This window comes from Colias eurytheme, chromosome 23 (assembly GCF_061535395.1).
Source record: "Colias eurytheme isolate Ceu_HAF_F1 chromosome 23, ilColEury1 Martin Lab GWU primary, whole genome shotgun sequence".
NCBI lineage: Eukaryota > Metazoa > Arthropoda > Insecta > Lepidoptera > Pieridae > Colias > Colias eurytheme.
This window is the reverse complement of record NC_143002.1, coordinates 7,812,316-7,823,316: the sequence shown is the minus strand read 5'-3', so window position 1 is coordinate 7,823,316 and position 11,001 is coordinate 7,812,316. Positions and strand designations below refer to the sequence as shown.

At 31.1% G+C, this 11,001-nt stretch overlaps 1 protein-coding gene across 1 annotated transcript in view; it reads left to right on the top strand.

Annotated features, from left to right (window-relative positions):
* Positions 1–11,001, top strand: part of Octalpha2R (alpha2-adrenergic-like octopamine receptor) — a 359,405-nt gene continuing 348,404 nt past the window's right edge. Inside the window, exon 1 of the mRNA XM_090115609.1 lies at positions 1–144. The gene's annotated coding sequence lies outside the window, so the exon portion shown is untranslated. The remainder of the gene's footprint in view (positions 145–11,001) is intronic.

The window sequence follows — 11,001 nt, the reverse complement described above, 5'->3', positions numbered from 1 at the left end:
GGGACGCACGGCACACGCGCGCGCCGATCTATCGTCATTTTAAATATTCAAAATAAAATCACATAATACATCGTGATATTAAGTGGATATGCTTGTGGTGATATTCAGTGCCAATGTGTGCTTTGTGTTCGAGTGACAAAAATCGTAAGTACATGCTTGCTACGGAATGTGATTGATGAATTTTTGCAGTTTTGTCCAAATGGTTATAAATAACGTTGTTATTTGGATCCACTTGGGATTGGAGAATTACAAATCAGGGTTTTTGTAGGTAGTTCTATGGGAGAGAGATTATAAGGGACACATATAACCTCTGTGTCCGCAGTCGTTAAATAAACAGGACTTAATATAACTCTTCATTTGAATCGACGTCTGTTTTGTGAGCTTAGGATGGGATATGAATTTTTATTGTGCTTTAAAGTGTATAATATATAGGGTTTAGTGATAATATGTGGATGTTTGGTTTATCATCAATTTTACAAATGATTTAAAAAAATACTCAGTTTTATTTTCATAGTATCTATAATTATACTACAAATAAATATTAGGCCGAATAGTTTTACAATATGTAATCATTTAAATTAAAATGAAAATTCCGATGAATTTAAAAACCCTCAAATCAAATTTCATATGAAATTTTTTTGTATACGTATTTTTGAAAAAAAAAACGGTATAATTTTCTCACTCATATTTTGTGCGACTCTAGCTTTAAATTCTCGCATAGATGCTTCATATTTTATTGCCCTATTCTTACAGATTTACTTTAACATTGCTCTACGTTTAAAATATATTATTTTATTATTATATATTATTTTCTGGCCAGAAATTTAAGGCATTCCTTTGTCCTTTACAGAGATAAGTTACGCATCAAATAATACGTTGCGTTATAATGAAGCTTTTGTTTTCTTTTTATAACTGAAAAAATAGTACAAAAGTATTAATTTTCCGAAAAATAGAATACTTAAGTGTAATATAACTTAAGAATTAATTTTCGAGCTTATTTATTAGGAGTATTTGATATTATATTATAGTTATAAATAATACTTTAAATAAGGATGTATATCAAACTTGAAATATGAAGCGACCACTTCAAACTCAAACTCAAACATTCATTTATTCAATTAGACTACTATTTAGTAGCACTTTCGAATCGTCATTACATAGTTTTTTAACATTTACCACCGATTCGGAAAGCAGTATCTATGGAGAAGAATCGGCAAGAAACTCCATAGTTGCTCTTTTAAATAATGTCAATAAATTTACATAATGTGTAACTTATATCTACCTAACTACATAATATGCCAAAGAACTGTCCTGTGGTTTTTACGCGACAACCCTCCATGGGTCTTTATCGTCCATATATTCCTGAATACTGTAGTACGCTCTCTGAACTAGTACATTTTTTATGTAAGTTTTAAATTTAGAACTACTAAACTCTTTAATATTGTGAGGAATTCTATTGTATAAGCGTATACCTTGACCCATAAATGAATTTTTAACTTTAGCTAATCGGAAAAATGGCATTTCAATTCTATTCTTGTTCCTTGTGCCATAATCGTGTCTATCTCCTACTCTTGTGTGTAAGTCAGAGCTTTTGTGTACATGCAAAATATTATTAAATATATACTGTGATGGTACAGTAAGGATACCAGTATTCTTAAAATGATCTCTTAGTGAGTCCCGAGCACGTAAATTATATATAGAGCGAATGGCTCTTTTCTGTAAGATAAATATAGTTTCTATATCTGCAGCCCTGCCCCACAGTAGAATTCCATAGGACATAATGCTATGAAAGTAGCTGAAATAAACCAATCTAGCCGTATCTTCATCGGTGAGATGCCTTATTTTTCGGACTGCATATGCAGCAGAACTGAGCTTACCTGCAGCGGTGTTGACATGGGCTCCCCACTGTAGTTTCTCGTCCAATGTTAACCCTAGAAATACAGTAGACTCAGTAGGATGCAATACCTCCCCGTTCAAGGTAATATCTCTGTTCAACTTTTTTACATTAGGAAGTAAAAATTCAACACAAGTGGTTTTTTTGGCATTTAATAATAAATTATTGGCAGTAAACCATTCAGATATGTGTAAAAGAGCACTGTTCACTTCGTCAACATTTGGGTCATGCCTATCCACATTAAAAATTAATGAGGTATCATCTGCAAACAGAACTATTTCACACCTATCCTGCAAATAATAGGGAAGATCATTGATATATACCAAGAACAAGAAGGGACCTAAAATTGACCCCTGTGGAACACCAATGTTAATTGACGCACCGCTAGAACGTTCTCCATTAACAACTACAGTCTGTATCCTATCATGCAGGTATGACGCTATGAGGTTCTGGGCTTTTCCTTTAATTCCATAGTGATTAAGTTTACGTAACAAAGTACAATGTTCAACGCAGTCAAATGCCTTGGAGAGGTCACAAAAAATCCCTAGAGCATTTTTTGAGTTTTCCCATGCCTTATATATATGTGTTAGAAGTGCAACTCCAGCATCTGTGGTTGAGCGCCCCTTTGTGAAACCAAACTGTTTGGTGTGCAGTAAATTATTAGATGCAAAATGACTACTCAATTGGTTTAATATTAACTTCTCGAATACCTTTCTTAATGTTGGTAAAATAGAGATAGGTCTATAATTGTTACAGTCTTCTTGATCGCCCTTCTTAAATAAAGGTATAACTTTACTAAGCTTTAGTAAATTAGGAAATGTACCATAGTCACAACACTTATTAAATATGGAAGCTAAATTTTTCGCAATATTTTCTATTATATTATTAACTAAATTTACGGACATTCCCCAAAGATCACAAGTATTTTTAAGATTAAGCGTCTTAAAGGCAGTAACAATATCATTAGCAGTTACGTGTCGTAATTCAAATAATGTACTGCACTCCGCAACATGGTCCCTCAAAAAGGTCTCTGCAAGTGCTGAAGACGAATTTAAACTATTAGTAATAGTAGCAGGGACACTACTGAAGAATTCTTCAAAAGCAAGCGCAACATCAGCACTTTTGTCAATAACCCTGTCATTATTTACAAGTTTTATGGTATTACTTGATTTGCTTTTACCCATTTCACCATTAATAATTGACCAAACTGTTTTAACTTTATTATCAGAGTCGCGTATTTTTTCTTTGATATACTTTACTTAGTAATATTACACCAATTTGTAGTGAAGATAAAAACGTAGGATAAGACTGCTCAATAAAACATTTCTGAAAATGTCTTGAGATATCTTATATCACATATTTTTACCTCAAAATAATTTTTATTTATTAATATAAAATTCTTATTTTTTGTAAGTATTTACGTTGTAGTTATTTGAACAATTTTCGACATCATCCATGAAAAAAAGGAGTTTTATTATTATTACAATAACTAATTTGTCATTCCCTAACCCTTAAATTAAAAATATATTTACCTTTATCATTTCATTAAATTCCTATTTTTTTAATTTAAAACAACCATCAATTTAGAAAATAATCAATCATGATTTCTACAAAACACCATTCCTTCTGCGAAAAAAATATTTATTTTATGTGTCATGAAACGTTTTTAATCGTGATATTTAAATTTACTACCATCAAGTATATAAATAAATGTCAACCAGGTGGTTAATGTTATAAATAGGAAATTTATTTTTGTCTTTAGATTAATTAATTCCATATTTTATTTATTCTGGGTCAACCCGGGCGAAGACGGGAAAAATGACTTGTTATATAATCCATACTAATATTATAAATGCGAAAGTAACTCTGTCTGTCTGTCTGTTACTCAATCACGCCTTAACTACTGAACCAATTTGCATGAAATTTGGTATAGAGATATTTTGAAACCCGAGAAAGGACATAGGATAGGTTTTATCCCGGAAATCTAAAAATCTAATAAATTTATTGAAAACACGGGCGAAGCCGCGGGCGGAAAGCTAGTAATTTATAAATAACTAGTGTTGTTCATGATTCCTACATTGTAACACGTTCTACAAATCGGTTCATTAGTTCTTGCGTGATTGAGAAACAAACAAACGTTTACAAATTAATAATTCTATTTTTAGTAAAGGAAGTTACGATTTAGTAGAATTACGAAGACTTTACTAGAATATTAAGTGATATAAAACGCATAATTTTCAAACAGGAATGGTTTTAATTATAGTCCGGGATACATCGCCCATTTTTGCAAGTGATTACTATCAAGCTAATTTTTCGAGAGTAGCTTTATTTTGATGAGATGCCCAATAATTTCATGTACGAAACTCTCGATTGTGGTAGCTTACAGAGGTAACAAGGATAAAAATTTTTGATTTGACGGTTCTCAAATATTTATTACGCAATTTGTAGGACAATATGTCTGTTGAATTACTTAAGTATTAAATAAGTGAAAATAAAAAAATCAGCTGGTTAGTAATCATTTATGATGACTTCGTTATCGATACACATTGGAAAGGGGGACTCTTCGATCAAACCATAGATTTTGTAGGACAAATATTTTTTCGAATAATTTAGATCATTATCTTGAGATTGAACAAAAAAAAACATTCAGTTAGTAATTAATATTTGAGAACCATCAAATCAAAATATTTTATCCTTGTTTCCTCTGGTAGCTACCACAATCGAGAGTTTTGTACATGAAATTATTGGGCATCTCATCAAAATAAAGCTACTCACGAAAAATTAGCTTGATAGTAATCACTTGCAAAAATGGGCGATGTATCCCGGACTATTATTTGATGACATTATTTTTAACAAAAGAAATATAATAACATTGAAATCGTAATTTAAAGATTATGTTAAATCTAATAAAATTTCAGCTTAATTCTTCAAGTCTTTTCAATTTATTGTATTTAAATCTGACGCAATTGGTTAAACTTTTTTTTGTATATTTTTAAAAATAAAATACGCAATTTAATTGTGATAAATAATAAAATCGTGTGAGCAAAAGGAGGCCGATGTCTCAACTCTGAACCATAAAAGGCATGTAATTACATACTTAACCATAATATTCTCCATAAAAATATATGGCATTTTAATATGACGTTCCCTTGTAAGTTGTACGTGCTGAATCGGAATTTTATTCAGTTTTTAATCATTTTAAGATATAGGTTATGTTATTTGATTTTGAAACAATGCTGATAGTAAGATAAGACATGTAGTTAAGGAATGAAGTAATTTTCATTGTATTTAGAAACTTCTTTCTTTTTATATTTAGTAGCTGCACTTCGCGGTTTCACCCGCGTAGCTCCGCCTTCCTCGATAAATGGCTTATCTAGCAACGAAATTTTTTTTCAAATCGGACCAGTAGTTCCCGAGATTAGCATGTTCAAACTAACAAACAAACTCTTCAGCTTTGTAACATTAGTACAGATTAACATACTGTTTTTATTTTAAGTACAATTTTGCTCTATATTTTCTTTACTCCTAACTTCGATAATTCTGCAATGTTTCATTAGTATTATTTGAAAAAGTTTTGAATGTCGAAGTACAGATGTATGTTTTTTGAAGAAAAATATAGTCTTAGTAGCTTTGGAAAAAACATTGAAATAAAACACATAATTAAATGTAAGTACGTAAAGTTTCTTGTTCGAATGTTCGAAAGAAAGTAACGAGGCAAAGTGCAGTGACTCTTGGAGTAGGAAGTTATAAATTGACTTACAATACAGTCGGTCGAAGCGTTTGTAACAATCTATACTAATATTATAAAGCTGTAGAGTTTTTTTGTTTGTTTGAACGCGCTAATCTCAGGAACTACTGATCCGATTTGAAAAATTATTTTGGTGTTAGATAGCCCATTTATCGAGGAAGCTTATAGGCTATATATCATCACGCTAAGACCAACAGGAGCGGAGAAATGCGAGTAAAACCGCGCGGCACAGCTAGTAGTTGATATGTCGTAAATAAAGAATATGGGGGAACGCGATTTATTTAGTATATTTTTTATTAATATTTTAAGTAAGTAATTTTAATAAAGTATGTAATTATTTAGGCTATATGTCATCACGCTAAGAACAACAGGAGCGGAGCAATGCGAGTGAAACCGCGCGGCGCAGTTAGTAGTTGATATATGTATCGTAAATAAAGAATATGGGGGTACCCGATTTATTTAGCATATTTTTTATTAATATTTTAAGTAAGTAATTTTAATAATGTATGTAAATTTGAACACGCTTCCTGTAGTATTTCAATATAAGATGCTCTATTTATTAATATTTTAAGTAAGTAATTTTAATAAAGTATATAAATTTGAACACGCTTCCTGTAGTATTTCAATATAAGATGCTCTTTTAAAATCATGTCAATACCATTATAATTATAATACGAGTATTATAATAAGACTATCTAAAACGTGAAGGATTCCGCATTCCAAAACTAGTCACAAATAACGATAAATATCTCACCTCGTTATACCATCAAACATATAATATATATCCCCCCATATTGACCTTTCAACGCATTAAATTTATATTACGGGCGAAACATTCATTAGTTTAAATCAATCAGATCAATTACCTGAAATAGATGTCGATAATTATCACTAGATGATCAATCTATCGAGTTTTATATTATCTATATTTCTAAATATAAGCGTATGAAGGAAAATTTAATTACGACTGATATATTATTTTCCTGCCTGATTTTACGCGAGTAGATTAGAAAATTAAGACTTATCTGATTAAAGGCGAAATATTTAATGTATGAATCGCGTTTAAAATCCGTTAAATTTTTTTTATTTCTAACTGACTTATATATCAACACGTAGCCCAAATTACGTATCCACTATCCAACTATAAGATTATAAGGTTTAAATATTATAGTATAGTATTGTCTATACTATCTATACCTACTTAAAATTATAAAGCTGAAGAGTTTGTTTGTTTGAACGCGCTTATCTCAAGAACTACTGGTCCGATTTTAAAAATTCTTTCGGTGTTGGATAGCCCATTAATGGAGGAAGGCTATAGACTTTATATCATTACGCTAAGACCAACAGAAGCGGAGCCACGCGGGTGAAACCGCGGAGCGCAGCTAGTATTTCATTAATACATCGCGTTTAAAATCCATTAAAAAGTTTTTCATTTTTCCTGACTTCTATATCAACGCGTAGCCCAAATTAGGGATTACCTATAGGATTAGTATTAAATATTTTTATATACTACCTATACTACCTATAGTATTATCTTGTCTGTGTAGTATTATATTATCCGAGAAGGATGAGCATTAAGAAAGAATTTCTCGAAATTTGAGGCGGGAAATCGAGCTCGTATATTTTAAAAGAATTTTCTTTTTCTCGTAGCAAAACAGTAATGTTTTCGCCTGGTTCTTGGAACGACTAAAAAGGGAAGGAAAGGAAAGAAAAGAAATATATCAAGACCTGGCGAATAGTTTTTGAGATTTTTCTATATAATGCGAGTTTAATAAACTGATAGCGGATATAAATCCGGGTAAAATTTATGGAAATTCTGTGTTTCATAGGATGAAATATGTGTTAATTGCTAGGTGTATATAGGTTTTTTACTTCAACATATATCATTACTAGTGGTCCGCCCCAGCTTCGCCCGTGGTACATATTTCGCAATAAAAGGTAGCCTATGTCCTTTCTCGGGTATCAAAATATCTCCATACAAAATTTCATGCAAATTGGTTCAGTAGTTTAGGCGTAATTGAGTAACAGACAGACAGAGTTACTTTCGCATTTATAATATTAGTATTATAATAGGTATCATTAATAGACAATAGACATACATATTTTAAATATATGATTTTACGTAACAGTGATTTTATAGGAAGCATAATTAAATATTTCTTTGATGGAGTATGAGTTTGGTATCCTGAGAGAGGATATGGGCAAATATCAACAAAGAACCAGCTTAAAAGAGGGGATAAATGTTTGAGTGTGATTGTCTGTGACCTAATTTCTACATAGTCATTAGTCTTGTCATATGTCTTGTTTCATTCATGATTTGCCTTGCTATATTTTATTACCTTGGTAACAGGTTAAAAATAGTCTACCTATATCACGAATTGAATTAGCTAATCTATACATATAATGCTAATCCAGACTAGGTATATCTCAGTGTTGAAAGAAACAATCATACCTTTTTTTTCATTTATATAATAGTTGAAGGATTAATATATAATATTTATCTGCACCAAAAAGAGCAATTAAGATAATATGTATTCGTGAAACTGTTTCAGAAAAACTTTTTCACATATCACAACCACAGTACTCACATTTTAAAATTTAATTAAATGATTATTCCTAACATCTAGCCTTATCTATGTCTAGTAATTCTAGACAGACAGATTACGACCTGAACCAGGCTTCCAATTTTAACCTTAAAAGCGCCGAGCAAAATAAAACGGCGCGAAATACGAGACCGTTTAGAAAATGCAAATACCACGTTCTAAATAAAACTTAATAGCCATTGAAATAAAGGCCAATATTGCTTTTTCAAATTGACACATTACATATGTATCTACACGGGAATTAGCAGTTCGCACTTCCAATTTGAATGTGCAAATATTCGAGCCTTGGAGCCAAATATTTAAGGATTGTCAATAATGTTTTGTAATGAATGTTTCCTATTTTCACCTGATATGGACAAAAGGAAGATTGAAACGCAACCCACGTTTTTAGCCTATGTTTGAAGATGATAATTACGAAATGACTCATGATAATTGGATAGATTTTCCGTTTCATTGATATGTCATGTCACAAATTTAATATGGTGCCCTTTAGGACATTTCATACATTCTTGAAGTTAAAAAAATGTTGTCAAAAACCTTTCGTCCTATGTATGGTCCTATGCTAAGGTTTTTATTCATAGAATTCATAAATAACAATTATTTTTTTATTTAAAAAGTAACAAAAAAAGATCACCGTCTTCCTTTCTCAATGCAAACCGTTTCAATTAAATTTAATAATAAATTAACATTAATTTAGTGCATGAATCAAGTATTGAATCCGTTAATAATTTCTAACAGAGATAGTCTAAGCTCTATATAAAATTTTCTCAATCTAGAGTCGAATCCCAAACCTTTCCACGTACCTATAAACCAGTAAACAAAACACACTAACTCAAACTCAAACTATTCTACAAAAATACCAAAAATAGACATTAATCTTATATATAAAAATGAATCGCAAAATGTGTTGGTAAGCGTACTCGAGAACGGCTGAACCGATTTCGATAATTCTTTTTTTATTATATTCCTTGAAGTACGAGGATGGTTCTTATGTAGAGAAAACGTAAACATGTACCACGGGCGAAGCCGGGGCGGACCGCTAGTACCTAATATAGATTATACAAAGTCTATAAATAAAGTTAAATACGGGTTAAATGAAACACACTGGAGTCTAAACAAAAGTTTATTTAGCATATAAATAATTCTTCTTAAATGCTTTGCGAGTTCTCACAGAAAACTTCTGTTTTCAATATAAATACACAGGGAGTTAACACATTTATTATAATTATAATTATAATTAAGTATAATATATTATAAAGGCGAAAGTTTGTAAGGATGTATGGATGTATGGATGTATGGATGTTTGTTACTCTTTCACGTAAAAACTACTGAACCGATTACAATGAAATTTAGCACACATATAGAGGGTAACTTGGATTAACACATCTAGGATAGTTTTTATCCCGGAAATCCCACGGAAACGGGAACTATGCGGGTTTTCCTTTGCAAACGCGGGCGAAGCCGCGGGCGGAAATCTAGTTTATTATAATAGCATTTTCTTGTGTAGGTAATTCCCTGCGATTATTAAATTCAGCTTTATAAGACTAAGATGGATTTACGGTTGAATAATACGATGAATCTGGCATTTAAATACAGTATTGTGTTTAATTTTTATTTATGAATGTTAAATAGAAATGAACTTTAATATTTATTGGTAAAATATTTTTGTTTTTCTTCTTTAAAATTCTTTAGGCGCGTTGAGAGTAAAATTTAAGGTCGCGTCATGGCAATATCATCACGTCATGGAGTAAGGCGACGATTTTGGTATTTTTGAATCTTGCCAGACACGTTTCACTTCTGACACGAGTGCTCGGCACACACGCTCTTTTTTATTTTTTGTTATATACGAGCACAATACTAGTTTAATAGTTAATAAATTTTTCAATGTTGCGTGTGTTCTCGACAACTTATTCACGTGATTTAGCACTCTATACACTCTGTTCAAATATTGTAAATCTACCCATCAAAACGCTGTCTACAACGACGTTGCTTAACCATCTTATCTGAACCGATACAAACCTCAAGGGGATTTCGTGTTTCCATTATTTATTCACGTTTTCTCAACAAACTGGATTAAACGGTATTTCCTGTTTAATTCTCTATTGCTATAGATCGGTAAATATTTTGACATAAATACTACTGAGTGAAGTTAGGTGCGAATCAGGTTATACCAAATATTAGGGCGTATGTCAATCTAATCGATAAACAATATGCTACTCTGTTTATAATAGCGTACGGTAGGTTATTGATTGAATTTAAATTCGAGTTAATACGCATTTTTGGATTGGAACAATTAGTTAAGGATGCCAATGTTGAGTGAGATTGGAGATTAAGATGGGATTAGGATAGTAGATGGGTGGGATATCCTTAATCCTTTTATCCCATCTTATGGTATGAAACCTCATGGCTGAAATATCGTTAAAACCTCTACGAGATTAAATTGAGTGGTTGCCTCGTTAGGGTTTTGCTAATTATATAATAGTTTAAATAAAACATACATTTTTAATATTAAATAAACATTTTATGTTTTTATATAACTAAGCTTATAACTGGAAAGTTATTGATTTTCCGTTTTGAATGATAATATTATTATGTTGTACATAGAACATAACATACATGATACTTACTAAGAAGAAAGTGTTTTTTATCAGTTTCGTTTCAGAATAGCTAATTTATTTCGTAAACAAATTTAAATTTGTACAATAAATTAACCTACAAACGTTATGATTATTTTATATCAAGCTAAATAGCAATAT